A 16814-nucleotide genomic window follows, 5' to 3' on the forward strand; every position below is an offset into this window, starting at 1 on the left:
ACAAACCTGGTTCATCTGTTTTACTTGTTGTACCTCCTCATATTTGTGCCAAAAAGAACGCTCAACGTCCACTCTAGTGGGCGGAGAGGGCTTGTACTTCAGAACGGTCAGTGTTCCAATTCCATCAAGAATGTCAATGTTTGGCGCTCAGCAGAGAACAGGGGAATTCTTCTTTCGGAGACCGATTTTAACTTCAGAATACCTTTATCAGCAACCGGTCCTTAGGTACTGTGGCCTACCTGTCCCGGACCTTCGAAATGAGGTCTGCATTCGGAGAGAGTGGCGCCCAAGCTTCCACGTGCCGAATGCTTTCTGCTATAGAATGTGAAATGAGTCCACGGATGTGCAGAGTCACGTTTAAGTGTAGAATCGTTTGGGCTGCGGCGGTTTTGTCTACTGCAAAGCTCCTAATATCCCAGAACTTGTTAGTTTTCCGCCCTTAGCCGAGTTCCTGAAGGGGTAACAATGGGCTCTGGTGCAAGAGGCACAATCGGTAACTTCTCCTTGAAGGCATGAACTCACCTCGAAGAGCACTTTGCAGGTATTTGTTCGTTGACGGAACAGAACGACCTTATCGGCTCTTCCAAACATCGATGAATTGCATGGATAGTACACTGAAGTGCCATAATTCTGGTTAACAAACCTGAGTCATCCTGACTTGCAGAAGTGCATGACCAGTGGAGCTGCTGGGAATAACGCCACCCTGTGACTATGAACTATATACCGATCAACAACATTGGACATCACGCAAGATTCTTTCCACCTAACTCTTCGAGCTAGGACACAAAGCCTTTGAAGGTTACCCGGAACGGCAGATCGCGGCTGTCGCGACCAGACTACTTGAAAAGTGCCGAGATGCTTGTTCTTAACCTGTCTCTCGTTCCTTCTTCGTGTTGCACGTGCTGTATCTTTGTGTGCGGTGGTGCACCAGTGATCGGCGGCTGACTGCACGTGTTCGTGACGTCACCTTGAAACTTCCGTGCATCAGATGTTCCCGTGGTATCTTCCGGCCATAGGACTTCGACTATAGCGACGCGCGCACCGCTGTGGCGCATTAAATTTCTTGTTTGCTCATTTTTATTCCTCTAGCAATAAATAGGCAAACGGAACGCAAGAGCTCGTGCGGACAGGGGTGGCATCAAGCCCATCCTGCGGAGAGGTTGGCTGTGGTGTCGTTGCGTAGGTGCCTCTGGCGGCCTAGTTGCTCGGGATGATGTCACCTTGAGGTGGCGGGGGCTCGAGCACGATTTTCGCTTCTCGGTGTTTTTGGCAGGGTGCAACAACCGCCGAGTTTCAGGCTACTGAAGGGAGAACAGTCCAAGCAGAGCATAGACTCCAAAAACCCAGAAACACAAAAAATGCATTTTTGGTGCTAACAAGCCCATAACCGCACGAACCTCCAAATAGGCACTTATAGGCACAATAAATGATTGCTTAAAATGTTCCCGTTCCCTCAGTTCGTGCTTGTGAAGTAGGCTTGATACGAACTCAAAGAAAAATAGGCATTTTGACTAAGGTTCCGGTCTGTAGTCATGACCATGCAGTATTTCAAGTTTCGGTCCCCGGGCTAGTGTTTATGGCCCAATGTATTATAGCCCAATGTATTAGAGAAAACATGGTTGCAGGGACCTAATGAATGCAGCTTCCGAACCGGTTTGTGAAGCGTTATGCTATTTACTACAACAAAATCATGCCTTGTAGGCCACACCCTTCTTGTCACTGGCGTAAAAGAACTAATGGATGTAAACAGCAGGAACGTCATTCATTGGCAACTTTAGCCTGTGTAAAAGTCGAGTGATATTACGCAAGAGCTTGGACATGACGTCTGCCATTGCCTCAAAATGAGGCAAAAAATTTCGCCGAACTTCGACTCCGTGAATTTGCAGGAGCCGCCGTATTGCATGGGGTGCTCTTTAACGCTGTTTACTAACGTCAGAGATAAGAGAGCGTACAAAAATAACGTTTCATGTTTTTGTTTTGCGAGTCGCAATACAGTTGTGGTTATTGGTTCGGTGTATTGCAGAAGGAGGCAGTACATGCCTCCTCATTACATAAAGCCTAACCCGCTGCATTTTTCCATACTCCTTGTGGGTGACATGATCGGAAACAAGGGCAAAATAACAATAGCAAAATGACTTGTTTTCTTTACCGCGTTCATCGACTTCGATCTTGAGGAATGAGTACGCCTCGCCATTCAGCGCCATGTTGCGTCTCGCTCTTCTTACCAAATTACCGAACCGATAATGAAGGCATTGTTTCAAAGCGAAGCTTCCTATGTTTCACTGAGGGCGTCTGTCACGTCAGAAACGCACTGCAGGAAAGCCAACTTTCTCTGACGATTATGATGATCGTGGGTGAAGTGGGAGAAAAAAAACGCTTCCCATGGTCGTAATCGAACCCGGGTGCCTGGCTTTATGAAGTCGACGTCTGTCCGACTGCACCATCCCGACACGGTCGAAGCAGTTCGAATTTGGAGATGGGTGCGTATGGACGGGCAAAATAACAAAAATCATGCACCCCTCCGTCTAACGACGATTATGGTTGAACGAGAAGCTTGCTTCGTGCGAAATTAAAAGACGAAGGGTCAAAGTTAAAGCTACTACGATCAAAAGTCCAAACTCCGTGCGAGTCAAAGTACAAGCTCAACAAGTCAAAGTCCAGATCGTCCGTGAGTCGAAGTCCAAACTCAGACGACGACCAAGGAATCCCTCACGAGAAAGCTTCGCGTTCAACCATCGTCATCGTTAGACGGAGGGGTGCATGATTTTTTTTTCTTTGGTTACGGCATGAACTTCTTGTAACATAGCAGCAGACCATAGCGTGGCGACGGTGACGGCGTCGAAAGCGATAACGCAGAATGCAGCTTGCAAGTTTACATTAAAGCAAAAAGCGCAATTATGCTGCAAAAAGCGGTGAACAAACAAACAAACAAGCAAACAAACAGACAGACAGACAGACAGACAGACAGACAAACGAACAAACGAATAAACAAACGAATAAATATAAATAAATAAATAAATAAATAAATAAATTAATTAATAAATAAAGATTGTGTGGTGTTCTCCGTTGAACACACGCCTTTCGCTCGCATTTGGGTCAGCATTACTGGATTAATTTAAACCAAACAAAATATGTCAATTTTCATATACTGATTTTGTAAGCCTAGCGTCGACGTACACGACGTTTCGCAAGAGTTATACGCGCACACGCTACTGATTACTTACGTTTCACCTACGCAAATAACCTGGCAAATTTCAGTTCAGTTTATTCCCAGAAGCATCTGGACGACTTCCTGGCTAAAAGCTGCTCGAGCAGCTTGACAAAGGCGCAGGAAGCCGTTACAAGGCATGGAAGACGGATCACGTAACACAGATGTAATCATAATTAACAGAAAAACAAAACAAAAATAAAACACGATTTCAATTTAACAAATCAGTTCTACAAATTTCATCAAAGATAATCAAAATTAGATGAAGGAAACACAGATTAGAGAAACAGGCCACGAACAGAATGAATAGTTTACGAAGACGAGAATAGGCCTTGTGAAACCGCACTAGCGAGATGCTTGCAGCATTAACAAACTAACATAACTGCGGTCTGTACGCTTCCCAGTAAGCAGTGGGGTAAGGACAAGCACAGTGCACGAAAGTGTTACGTGGATCAGTGCACCAGATTACGTGAGGGTAATGGTCGCCCCCCTCCCCACCTCGTCTTACAATTTTCGCCCTTGAAGGGGGAGGGTGAGTGTGCAATGCACGCGACCACTCACTGATTGCCCATCAAATAAGGATTTCCCAAAATCCCTTCTCCGTCGTCAGCGACACACCAAGATTGCGAAGAGAAGATTACGAAGATTACGAATGTAAAGAGAATCGGAAGGGTGTCTATAGTCCACCCGCTGCATTCAGAATTTTTTTTTAAATTTTAATGCATAGCATTCTGTGCCGAGTACCCCCACCGCCAGGACCGTATAACGTCCAGCATTTCCACAATAATGCAGATTTCGCGGAAGTTCCACCTTTAATCGTTATAACAGCGTAAATGGAGATAATCCGTCGAACAGAGTTCTGAAAAACCAAAAAAGAAGAACAATACAAAAAAATAGCGAGAATGGCGAACCGTGTACCACCCTTTATTTACACAAAAATGCGAATTTGACGGAAGTAACACATAGCGTAAATGGAGATAACTGGTCGGACAGAATTTAGAAAAACCAAAAAAAATTGGCTGTAAAAAAAAAAAACTCCCACTCTAGACAAGCGGCATAAGAATGCATTAGCTAGACAATTCTCTCAATTTCTGCATATTTTTTTCATAAACTGAGTAAGTTTCACTTATTAACCCGACTTCTATTACTGATATAACCCAAAAATAATGTGTCCCCTAATATTAGATGTGCCCCAAAGCTCTAGTTTAAGTATTTATAAATTTGACTTAGTGATTAGTGAAATACTTCATGAATAATTTCTTGCGTAAAATGTTAGCCTGGCTGTCAGGATAATTATCAAAAACACCGGTCGGGTTTCCCGGGTTTCTACGAAAACGTAACGCCTAAAACAAGTCGAAACGCCAAGTACACGTCGACTTTGTCATCGTTATCATGTATAATACGAAGGGGTCCCTCATGTGGAGTTCAAGCAACACCACAACGCAGTTGCTTCCAACTATTCTTATCTTGAGTCAACCTAATCCCTGCCCCTTTAAGGTGATATCTCAGCTCCCCACGTGTTGTGGCGAAGCAGAACTACGAAAGTGTTTTAAAGGGACCCTTCAACACTCTTTGAACAGCGCCAATAAACCTGCGCGACCTTTAGAGTGTGCCCTGCCTTGAATACCTGAGCCAAATATTACACGTGCACATGAAGCGGTGACTACGCAAATCGCTGTGAAAGACGCGGAAAAACCAACCGGGCTCTTTTCAATTTCCCTCATTATGCACCACTGGCACCCCCGAAATGACGTCATTTGTGCGGTGGCTGACCCATTGGCTATCGCTGATCAATTTCACGGCTTATTTCTTGCATTTCATGTGGCGATCCGCCATCGTCGGCGCTGTGCACTAACCTCTTCTATGCCTGAACCTGTACAAACAGCTTTGGCGTTTCTTTTGTGTTATGAGTGCACGCGGAGTTCGCGTAATGAGCTCAATACTTTTCTCTCAACCCGACCACTCGATCACAAACGTTTATTGCTTCAGAAACGCCCTACCAGCCTGAGTGCGCGGTTCCGAGCAGACAGCCATGCCTGCTTTTTTGTCGCACCATACCGGAAATAGACCATTCCACGTTGCGGAGAAAGGGAGAAAACTTCCCGGCATGTGATATATCGAAGGCCGCCGTAGAGAACTCCACGAGCCGCCCCTCTCTCTCGGAGAGAGCGCCAGCTGTCGTCGCGTTGTCCGCGGTCCAGTTGAGAGGGAACGATTATGCGCGATTTCTCATCGTGCGCAGTTTCGGTGATAGTGAAGGATTTTCATCATTCTTGCAGGAGGAGGTTGCTGGGACAATAGAGTTTACCACAAAATACATTCCGAGTAGTCGAGGGGGAGTGCTGCAGGGTCCCTTTAAACTACGGAGCACTCAGAGTAGGCAAGATTTTTAACTCCTTTTGCAGCAGCCTTTCCATCCGTGCGAAAATACGGAGAATGAAAACCGGCTGCAGTCGCGCGCTTTGTGTTCGACGCAGCACCGTGCAAATCATCCGCACCAGGTATTTCGCCTGACTTTACCCGCAGGCGGAAAAACCTTGGAAGCACCAACTGCCACACTCTCTTGGACGGCGTAAGAGAACGTGTGTGCCCAGCGCACGGTCCTCTCGTCTTCGATGCGTCCGAGCAGAGCACCAGGCAGCTTAGTGCCGGGAAGAGAACAGGTCAAAATGGTCCCCTCGTGCTCCTCCTCATTCCCCCTGCGCGCCTGTCAAGGCGACCCTTCTTCCGCCGTTCGAGGAATGGTCGGCTGCCGTTTCAGGGAAGGCGTGACACGATCCCCCTCCTCTCCCTCCCCGATGACGTCAACCGAGAGCGAAAGGGAAGCGCAAAACGGGATTCTCTCTTCTGTCCTCGTTTTTCTCGCGTATGAGGAATATGCATCACGCTTCATACGCTGCGTCTTTTCTTCAATTTCGGGGTTCTTGAGCCTGCTTTTTTATTCCGATCAAGACCTGCAAAGGTGCGAAAAGAAGGCACGCCCGATGAGGCTGTAGACCCATCCTTGTTTTCCTTTTTTCCCTATTACTTATCTTTGCGGTATTCCTTTTGTTTTCTTTCCGGAACAAAAATTGTCCGAGAAACCAAATAACCCGGTGAAGCGGTAAAAAACGACACGCACACAAACACGCACACTCGCACGGAATCGATTTGCTTCACGGCAATGTCGTTGCTCGTGGTATCTCGCAACGCCTTTATCATATAAATGGGCCTGTCTCAGCAGCGCCTTTTCACTGACGATCCCTAACCTGCTCGCTTCACCTTGCCTCTTTTGTGTTTGCACGCGTGAAACGAAAGCGCTGCCGACTTTTCGTCCTAACCATGCGAGCCGCGGCAAAAACACACGCGCAGAAGCACAACATAACGGCTCCAAGTCGCCGCGTGCAATATGCTGCAAAGGTCCCACGGCGTGAAACTGAACGCGGATGCAGAAAAAATGTCGCGCATTAAAAATGACACCCCGGTATTGGGATCCGTTTCTTCCGCGCATTCTGAACAGCCCGAGAAAGCTGTCGCAATGGAGGGAACGACTTGGGCTGGGAGGACGGACATCTCCAAGGCCGAAGAGCACGAAAGAACATGCCTGCGAAATGTCAGCTCGGGGAACACAGCGTTGTGTACACGCTGTCGTCGCATGCGTTTGTGGGTACACCTCTCCGGTGCTTTTGGTGCTCCTTTGCGCCCCTTGGTTGCAAAGGCGGAGTTTTCTGAAGCGACCAGGTGAAGGCATTAATTCGCGTCAAATATTTCACCCTCGCTACGTACAACGGGAAAATTTGCGATAAGTACTTCTCACTTCCTTCACATGCCTTCACACGATGGCTAGTTCTCACGAGAGCGAAGAAGGACGTATCTAGGATTAGCGAAGGAAAACCCTGTTTTCGGCATCCTTTACGCATAAAGAATATTGTGCCCTATAATACCATCATTAAGCAATTACTGGCGTGTTGACACGAAGTAGAGGGCTCAAAATCAAACCATGGTTTCACTTTTCAGACTTACGCGTCTTGCATACATGCGTGAGACCTCTTCGTTTTCCATCCGGAGCCGTCCGCTACGGCGCGCCTCATAGCCCCTCATAGCCTTATATAGCCCGCCGTTATCAAGGGATCTGCGCTTCACGCAGCTGGTCGCTGCGCGCGTTTCTGCTGAGACAGATATAAACCCAGCCACACTGCTTGGAACACCTCTCGAACCTGTCTTTCTTTTTTTTTTTTTTTTTTTCACACGCGCTAATCGGGTTGTACCGGAGGAGTTCTCTACGTACACAGGACCGCCGGATTGTCGTTTCGTCCAGCCATATAAAACTTCGCTTTAAAACACTTACAATAACAAATGTTCACCGTGTCACTGAGCAGTATGGTAGCACGCTCCAATTCATGCCCGGCTATATCATGTAGGCCCACCCAAGAAGGCCAGCTCCTTCGTCAGGTGTGAACGGGTGCGAACCGCGGGTATGAATGGGCGAATGGTATGGGTATGAGCGGGTGCCTGCTTGAAAAATGCGCAATGCCGTGGTGAACTTTTGCTATTTCAAGTGTTTTTATGTGCATACCTGCTCTGTTTGGAAGTAAAATTTCAGTTGAAAGCAGCGCTTGTCCTTGAGTATCATGCATTTTGTATAATTTTTGTTGCGCTTAACTGCCGCCAATGATGAAGTACTCACTAGCTTATTCCCATGCGTTGTTAAGGAACAAGTCTAGGTTCATGGCACGCTACACGCGTGTTAACAAGATCTGCACAGCAAGGAACTGAACTTGGACTAGCTTTTTGCGAATCCCCGCAATCGCACGTGTCATGTATTACGCATGGGCGAGGAGCCCGGGTGGGAGATGTGTTTAGAGAAGGAAACACAATTCAGTCCCCCCCCCCCCTCCCCCCTTCCCCTCCGAGAAAGTTTTGTGTTCGGTGGGGGAGCGTGGGGTGGAATGAACGGCGAAGGCTTCTGGCTTTGCGTATAACAAAAAATGAACAAGTTGGGACGACCTGTTGCGGGTCCGCTATAGGTATGTGAGCATAATCTGGCCTTCAAGCTCAGCCAAAGACAAGCTAGCGCCTTGTGTGGTTGCGCAATGAAAGCGGCTGGTCGCTCGTTCGCTTCCAGGGAAGGAGGTGCGGAGAGGGACAGGGGGAAATAGTAAGGGCGCGTGCCGTCAGAAAATCATACAGGGAGGCGCTGGCTGAATCCAAGTTCACTGCGAGTGCGCCGAGCAGCGTCTGTACTCTGTCCTCCGGTGCATTTGTGTGCGCGTTCACTGCGTACTCTCGGCGAAAAATATGAGCTATTACTCAGCAAACTTGGTTTAACCACGTTCAACCACGGCAAATGATAAAACCTAAACTCTGTGTAACTTCTATGTCGTGGGCTAAGCTTCGCTGGTCATCCACCTTCCAAGAGTGGAATGGCTCATGAGTTTTTATGCTGCAAGTGACGCAACAAGCTAACGGGGCTTTGACATCTCGTCTCGCCACGAAGATCAGCCATTTCGCAGTGACCATAAACAAAAAAAAAATCATGCACCTTTTCGTCTAACGATGGCGATGGTTGAACGCGAAGCTTTCTCGTGGCAGATTATTTGGTTGTCGTCTGAGTTTGGACAGAGTTTTCGACCATGTCGAAATGGAGCAGTAGGTTCGTCTCGGATTGTTTAGTCTGTGGAAGTGCCGCATGACTGACCGGCATGGGAACCCGCTAGGCCGACTAAGTGCATTTTTCGGGAACAGGCGGCGGTGGTGCGGAGCGTGAATGCTGCGCAGAGTGATCCACCAGAGTGGCTGCCTCTTTTGGATGCGCGCGTTTGGTCGCCTGAGTTTTGAAATGGCGCCGATCTTTGTTACACTGACGTCTTTACCCTTTGCTGTTTGTTAGTGTTTGTATTGTGTGTTAATTGTTTTGTCCGAGTGTTTTTCTAAAATTTCCATGCATTATAGAACAGAAAAAAAAAAAGAAAGAAATGGAGCAATTGGATAGACACCGGCTTCATAACACAAGGGACCCAGGTTCGATCCCAGCCCCCGAAAGCGTTTTTTTTTTTTTTTTTCACTTCACCCACGATAATTCATCCTCATCGTCAGAGAAAGTTAGCTTTACTGCAGGGCGTTTTCGCGTTACAGAAGCCGTCAGTGAGAACGCTTTAATAGGAACCAAAACAATCGGAAGGTTACGCAGATATTTCTCGTTGAATCACTAAGTTTTCATTGATATTTTGTTGGTTTATCATTTTTTCCGTTATGTTCGCATCCTCTCTGATCTCCGTTATTTCTATCCGATTGAGAAGTCACCACGTGGAGTCGCGACGTGTGACATGCTCGCCTCGGTGTGAGAGAAGTGTATTCGCCACGTCAGATGCTGCCGAAAAAATTAAGTCAAACGCTGCAGCTCTAGCCCGTGAGTCTGCAACATTCGCACAAGCCCTGGAAGGTTGACCGGTTTCTTGAATATGACATGAGGATGTCATATAGCGTAGAATGTCGAGCAGAAAGTTCTGCTGTCACTGAACTTGTACTGTGCCCGATCGTGGCTTCAATAACGGTTCGCATCGATTTAAACCTAGATGCCTGCGGCAAACGATACAGACGTCAGATCTTTAGCGAGCACCGCGGGTAAGAAGTGTCTAAAATTGTTTGAACAGAAGAGTCTGGATTTGTCTACAGGATTCATATCGACAGACCAAGTGAAATGGGTAGGGCTGCACATTTTGCGCCACTAACATCCGAGAACCTTACAGTTGTTATTCGGCACTCCTGATACCTTGCTTATTCCGTCTCCGCCTCGTTTCCTTTCTCAACAACACGTGTCTGTAAAAGGTGGCCCGGACTTTTCTGCCAGGGGACCTGACTAGCTGTTACACTAAAGAACATGCAGGCGCCCAAGGCAACGCCTGATTTTCTGGCCCGACGAGGTGGCGAGAGCTGAAAAGTAGTAAGATCTATTAATTACAGCATAAATGTTAGCTACTATTTGGACGCTAGGAATGTTCAGCCGGCTTCTTCACGAGAGAGGCGGTTTTTCGTAGTCAACCCATGCTGTCTTGCCCGTGCGGAACAGGCGTATGAGGTGAGACACACTTCACGCATGGCCGTAACAACTGCGCAAGGAGAGATTGCCATATTGATAATGTACCTGATTGATTGACTGTGTGCTTGAACGCGCCGAATGTACACCTGGGCCACGAGGCGAGCCGTAACGGAGGACTCGGGATTCATTTTCACCGAAATCTCGACACACGGGGGAGAAGAGGAAGGAGGGGGGGGGGGGGGTGTTTTCACTTTTCACCTGCATCAGAAAGGCAGCCACAGCGGCCGGGATCGAACCGGCGTCATTGGGCTCAGCAGCATGACGCCTTAGTCACTGCGCCACCGGGCAATGCACAGTCATGGACGAATGAAGCGCGAACAGAAAAATATGAACCAGAACACACAAATGGAGCGATTTCTTTCGATGCAAGTGAAAATTACGCGTGGCTTAGTTACAAACCACATGCTCCGAAGAATTATGAACAGGCACCGGGGTCTTCGGGAAGCTGATGTCCTTCTCCTTAACGCAGCTCTCATCACTTCCAGGATACTTCATCATTTGCCATACCAAAATCTCAACAAATCTGAACTCAAAAGCATAGAGGTGCTTTTTAAAGGCCCATAAGATCGCACTCGGGGTGCCCACGTATACCTCAACAAAGGCACTGGAAGACACCGGCACAACAAATTCTTTGGAGGAACTGCTTAACGCGCACAAAATCAATCAGCTACAACGACTGCGAAGCACGGCACAGGGCATAATCATCCTTCACAACCTAGGATACGACACCAGCCAATATGAGGGAAGCACGTACGGACAACTGGAGCCTTACATACGGGGGAAAATCTGCACTGCTCCTCTACCCCGGAATATGCATCCGGAGAGGAACAGGGAAAGACGAACCCTTCGTGTTAAGGATATCCTGAAGCAGGTCAACAAGAACGAGCCACAACCCGAACTCTACTACACTGACGCCAGCCTCCTAGATGGGACGGGTGTCACCGTTGTCGTAGACGGAAGTCATACCCTCATCACAGCAGCCACAGAACTTGACCTCAATTCAACCGTCGATGTGGAGACTAGGGCAATCGCGCGTGCTATAGAGCACTCTTGCCGTTCTGTGCCAGACACCGGTACAGTGTACATCTACACCGACTCTCAATCTGCATGCCGGCCACTTCTCTGCAACCGAATGCACAGAAATACCGCTCACATACTGAACAAGGTCCTCGCTTCAAGTCAAAAGTGCTACAAGGTAATCTGGGTACCTGGGCACGAAGGCATGCCAGGAAATGAGAGCGCACACGCACTCCCCCGAGCGTTAAACCACCGGGCGCCTGAGCATGCACTTCCACATTCAAGTGAACGTAGGGCGCAACCAGGACCTCAAGAACCAGTTGACCCCAGGGATCTGCTGCGGACAGCCTGTCAAAACAGACAAAAGTACCCAACACCACACAAAACACTCACTCGTCGGGAATCCGCTGTACTAAGGCAAATTCAGACAAACACGCTACCTACTGTACACCTAACACACCGATTCCAACGATTACCGGGCACCCACGAGTGTCCTAACTGCGGGGACTACCCTAGCATCTATCACACTCTCTGGACATGTACACAGAACCCTAACCTTCCCCCCATACCCAATCCTACCCCCACTTCATGGTTAAGAAGGCTGGCCGACTCTAGCGCGGAAGTGCAAAGAACCCTCATTGAACGCGCAGAGAAGGCCCTGTCGGCTATCCCGGGAGCTCCGGACTAGGGGATCCTTACAAAAATAAAGTTTTCTTCTTTTTCTTAGTTACAAAAACAAAGTTTGGAAATGCGGCTTCCCAAAAATATCAGTAGTGCACCATTATTGGACCTAAACAAACAGTATTTTTGAATTTTGCGTGTCTGATTTATATTTTCGTCTTCTCATTTCACTTGTCCGTGACTCTACCTGAATTTACCGTTAAATGGCGTTAATTCCTCATGTACACAGTGCATCAGCCGAGAAGGCACAGCGCTGTTGGTGAGCACTTAAAATAAATAAAAAAATAAACAGATGTGGCCGAATGGCCTGAAATGCATGGTTTCAGGCCCGAATTATTTGTTGCCGAGATGTAAGGAGGTAGCGTTGTCCAGGTAAGAGGGTAGATAGTAATGACATTGCGTTGTGTGTGATGCCTAATATAAACGAATGCTTTGTATACTGCGAGCCCCGTTTCAGGAGCTGGGATGCAAAGTGTGCGTTTCACTTTTCTGCAGGTTAGGCACGGCACCAGAGATGCGATCGTGTACTTCAAGAATATGTTAAGGGCATGGGCCAGACGATATGCGCATCTCTGGTGTACACTGCTATACGTCGCCTGCTTATGCTGTAGTTTGGTATCTGCGCTGCCACACATATATATTTCTAACTAGGTGGTTATGTTATTCTCTGTACAGAAATTAAAATTGGCCCAAGAGTGAAAACAAACAAAATTGGGGAAAAAAAGGGCAACCTTGGGTGAGAGCACGCGGGATACAAAAGTAGAAACGAATTCGTGTTTCATTGCCAGGCTGCTTTTCTGCGCTGAGTTCGGAGCAAAACTCGCTAATTATGTAAACCAACAATGTGAACCAACAATAAAAGTGAGCATAGGTACACTCATGTTCTGCTTTGCCAATGGCGTAAGCTATAGCCGAGCTAATGTAGAGGGTCGACATTTTTTTAAAGCGAAAGCTTTCTTCGTGGCACCGATGGCGTCCTGTCAAAAAACTAATACGTTTCCCCATAAAACGGTTGGTCGACCGAAAAGATCTGATAAGATCCCTGGACACGCGACGCGTGCGTGAAACCGGGCTTCCACTGTATAAAAATGGTTATTGAAAATCGCGAAAGAGGAACGGTTCTAGATAAGATAATACATGCGTCGATCATGGAGAAGGAGTATAACAGTATACCTTTATCTCATAAACCACGTATCGGTATGCATTTAGATCGTTCGTAGATGCGTTTACTTAGTGGGCGAAAAATCATCGCATGGGTTGGTTATTCATTTGTGATTTGGGTCTTTGAAGGTTTGACGATCGATTGGACGCCCTTTCAGCGATGGGTTTGATGTACCTTTGATGTCAGAAAGCTTTCGCGCTTCTCTCGACTTTTTTGAGAAAGGGATGGAAAGGTTTTGTTGGCATATTCGGGGGCAGTCTCCAACTTCTCAGTCAAAAAAAATTGGGCATTGGAAGTTGCGTCCTGCTATTTGGCAATAGTGCTGTGAGATTACGAGGGAGGGTAACATAATCCGGATAAGTATTATAAGGTAAGCGAGGTATTTGGGATCTGCTGAACGAGTACAATAGAGCTTGTGTTATTTAAGCATGGGGTGTTCCATTTGCAAAGGCGTCCCCGTACCGAGCTTGGTCGCCTCCGTCATATAGTGGTAGCGTGGTGAACGAGCGGTGAGCAGAAGAGCTGCCTCTGTTCCGGACGGCGAAGAGCCGAGAGCAAAACTTAACTTGTTTAATACATGGCGAGATGAGAGTAGCGATGATACACAAGCAGCAGCCCGCTGGCATGCTTACATGGCTCGGATGGAGTAACGTCTCGTTTCGATGCGGACGACGTTCTGACTTGGCTTGCCGATGGGCGAGAATTTATACCCAAAAGTGCCAATGGTCAACAGGCAGGCCTCCAGCGTGTTGCCCGGCACGAAAAAGAACAAATATACAAAACACATCTTCTCTAGATGCACTGTTCGAATGTCCCTAGAATCAGCGGCGTGGCCCCAGAAGCAAACGGTTCTCCGCTAAGAGAAGTTGCGGAAACGATGAGTCATGCGCGCTACAGCCGCCGCTGGCATGAGTTACCACCTCGAGCGCACGCGCGCTAGACAAGCTCCGGTGTGTCGCAACTTCTTTGAGGAGGAAGGGCTTTACCGCCCCACTCGAGAACTTCACCGCAGTGCAACAAGCTTGTATCACGCGCGCACAGGTTAGCGGCGCTCTGATATGTAAGGACGTCCTTGTTATTGTTCCTCCCGTGTTCTGACTTCACTCATACTATTTCTACACTCTCTCTGTGAGCTTTCTCTATTCCTACAATACACACACACAATATATATACATATGTGTGTGTGTGTGTGTGTGTGTGTGTGTGTGTGTGTGTGTGTGTGTGTGTGTGTGTGTGTGTGTGTGTGTGTGTGTATATATATATATATATATACATACTGAACAATAAGAACTAACTTAAGTCCGCCCAACGAGCCATGGAACGAATAATGTTAGGAGTAACACTTAGGGACAGAAAACGAGCTACCTGGATTAGGGAGCAAACCCGGATAGATGATATCATCATAGTTCCGGTTAAGAAAGGGAAATGGACTTGGGCTGACCATGTGTTACGACGAACTGACAACAGGTCGACGACAAGGACAACAGAATCAACACCGAGAGACGAAACTAGAACAAGAGGAGGGCCCCATTAACTCAATGGAGAGATGAAAGAAAATTCGTAGGCAAAGAATGGACTGGGGCAGCACTGGAGGGGGGGCTTCGTTCTGCAGTGGACCTAAATAGGCTGTTGATGGTATATATATATATTTATATAACAGTACAGGGCTTGGCAGCTGAATAGTATAGCAGATTACAATCACCACGAAAAACATAACATTTGTTACGACGTTTTTTTACGACGTTATTTTGGCGAGCCTACATCCCTCGTCGTGGACGCCAGCAACCTGAAGACGCTGAGCCCTCCCATCCCGACGTCACCCGTTGAACATGCGATCTGGGAGTCCGCCCAACTATGCAGCATCTTGTATGGGAGTGTCCCGGACTTGAGGCTATTCGCGCGCGCCATCGCCACCAAGTTCCGACGTACGAGCACTGGATCTCACCACCACAGCACACGCACGCAGCCCGAGTCCAGCGTTCCCTCTGGGACTTCGCACGCGAGGCTGACATTCTGAGCCGGACTTAATTTCTTATAGGCCTCTGAACCACCCCTTTCCCTAATAAAGTTACATCTATCTATCAATCTGTTACGACGAGTCGGCTGGGGTCCAGCCTTTTTCAAGGGAAAAATTCTGGACCCCAGCCGAAACGTCATATTAAATGTTATGTTTTCCGTGGTGATTCTAATCTTATATATATATATATATATATATATATATATATATATATATATAGGGAATCAGAATGGGAAAGGAGGGGCTCGTTGAATTAAGACAGAAATAAGGCACACTTTCTCCAATTTCTGTCTTTCCAATTGCTTTCCGAGGTTTTCTTGAGTACCAATCATTATATAGATTATGTATATATATATATATATATATATATATATATATATATATATATATATATATATATATATATATATATATATATATATATAAGACAGAAATGAAGTTTGGCAGTCAAGAAAACCTCGGAAAACAAAGGGGAGGATATGGTAGGTCATTGAAACAGATAAAGAATTTGGAAAGAAAGAAAGTGGAGAAAAAATGCCCGCCAGGTGGGATCCGAATCCACGACCTCCAGAATACCGGTTTGGTGCGATAACCACTACGCTACCGGCGGGGCTATTTTCCCCCTCCACTTTCTGGGGTGTTTATGTCAATGTAATTTTTTCCTGTGCTTGGGGATGGTAGCCAGCGCCACTCCGACTTCTCGGGGTGAAGGGGACCTTCTTTTTAACCCCCGTGCCGTGACTCGAGTGTCTACGACATGTCGAGAGTGGTCGACCCGCGTTGAACCCTCTTAAGCTTCCTATGGCACCAAGACTGCCAGAACAGAGGCCCTCGCTATGCATGTAGCGAATCAGAATAGGAAATGAGGGGCTCGTTGAAAATAAGACAGAAATAAAGTTTGGCAGTCAAGAAAACCTCGGAAAACAAAGGGGAGGATATGGTAGGTCATTGAAACAGATAAAGAATTTGGAAAGAAAGAACGTGGAGAAAAAATGCCCGCCAGGTGGATCCGAACCCACGACCTCCCGAATACCGGTCTGGTGCGATAACCACTACGCTACCGGCGGGGCTATTTTCCCCCTCCACTTTCTGGGGTATTTATGTCAATGTGATTTTTTCCTGTGCTTGGGGGTGGTAGCCAGCGCCACTCCGACGTCTCGGGGTGAAGGGGACCTTCTTTTTAACCCCCGGGCTGTGACTCGAGTGTCTACGACATGTCGAGAGTGGTCGACCAGCGTTGAACCCTCTTAAGCTTCCTATGGCACCAAGACTGCCAGAACAGAGGCCCTAATTTCCTATTCTGATTCGCTACATGCATAGCGAGGGCCTCTGTTCTGGCAGTCTTGGTGCCATAGGAAGCTTTGCGCTTTCCTTCCTAACTTTCCTTGTTTAATCCACCATTGTTACTGCTATAAAAAGAATGTGCACTAGATTAAAGCGCCAATATCTCGTTTTACAAGCTTGTAAGCCCTGTTTAATTTCCGTTGGATCTTGACGCCCTCAGCCGACCTCGCAACGAGCTGCCCATTTCATTTCATTTCATTTCATACATTTCCTTAAAGACCCCCATTGAAAGGGTATTACATAAGGGGTGAGTACATACATGAAAACGTGAAAGCCATATTTTATTACAATGCAAGGTAATTTGTTA

At 47.3% G+C, this 16814-nt stretch overlaps 1 protein-coding gene across 1 annotated transcript in view; it reads right to left on the minus strand.

Annotated features, from left to right (window-relative positions):
* Nucleotides 1-16814, minus strand: part of LOC144155525 (sodium-dependent noradrenaline transporter-like) — a 204091-nt gene that overhangs the window by 176585 nt on the left and 10692 nt on the right. The window lies entirely within an intron of this gene.

This window comes from Haemaphysalis longicornis, unplaced genomic scaffold (genome assembly GCF_048455015.1).
Source record: "Haemaphysalis longicornis isolate Haplotype H1 unplaced genomic scaffold, Haemaphysalis longicornis Haplotype H1 scaffold_1, whole genome shotgun sequence".
Classification (NCBI taxonomy): Eukaryota; Metazoa; Arthropoda; class Arachnida; order Ixodida; family Ixodidae; genus Haemaphysalis; species Haemaphysalis longicornis.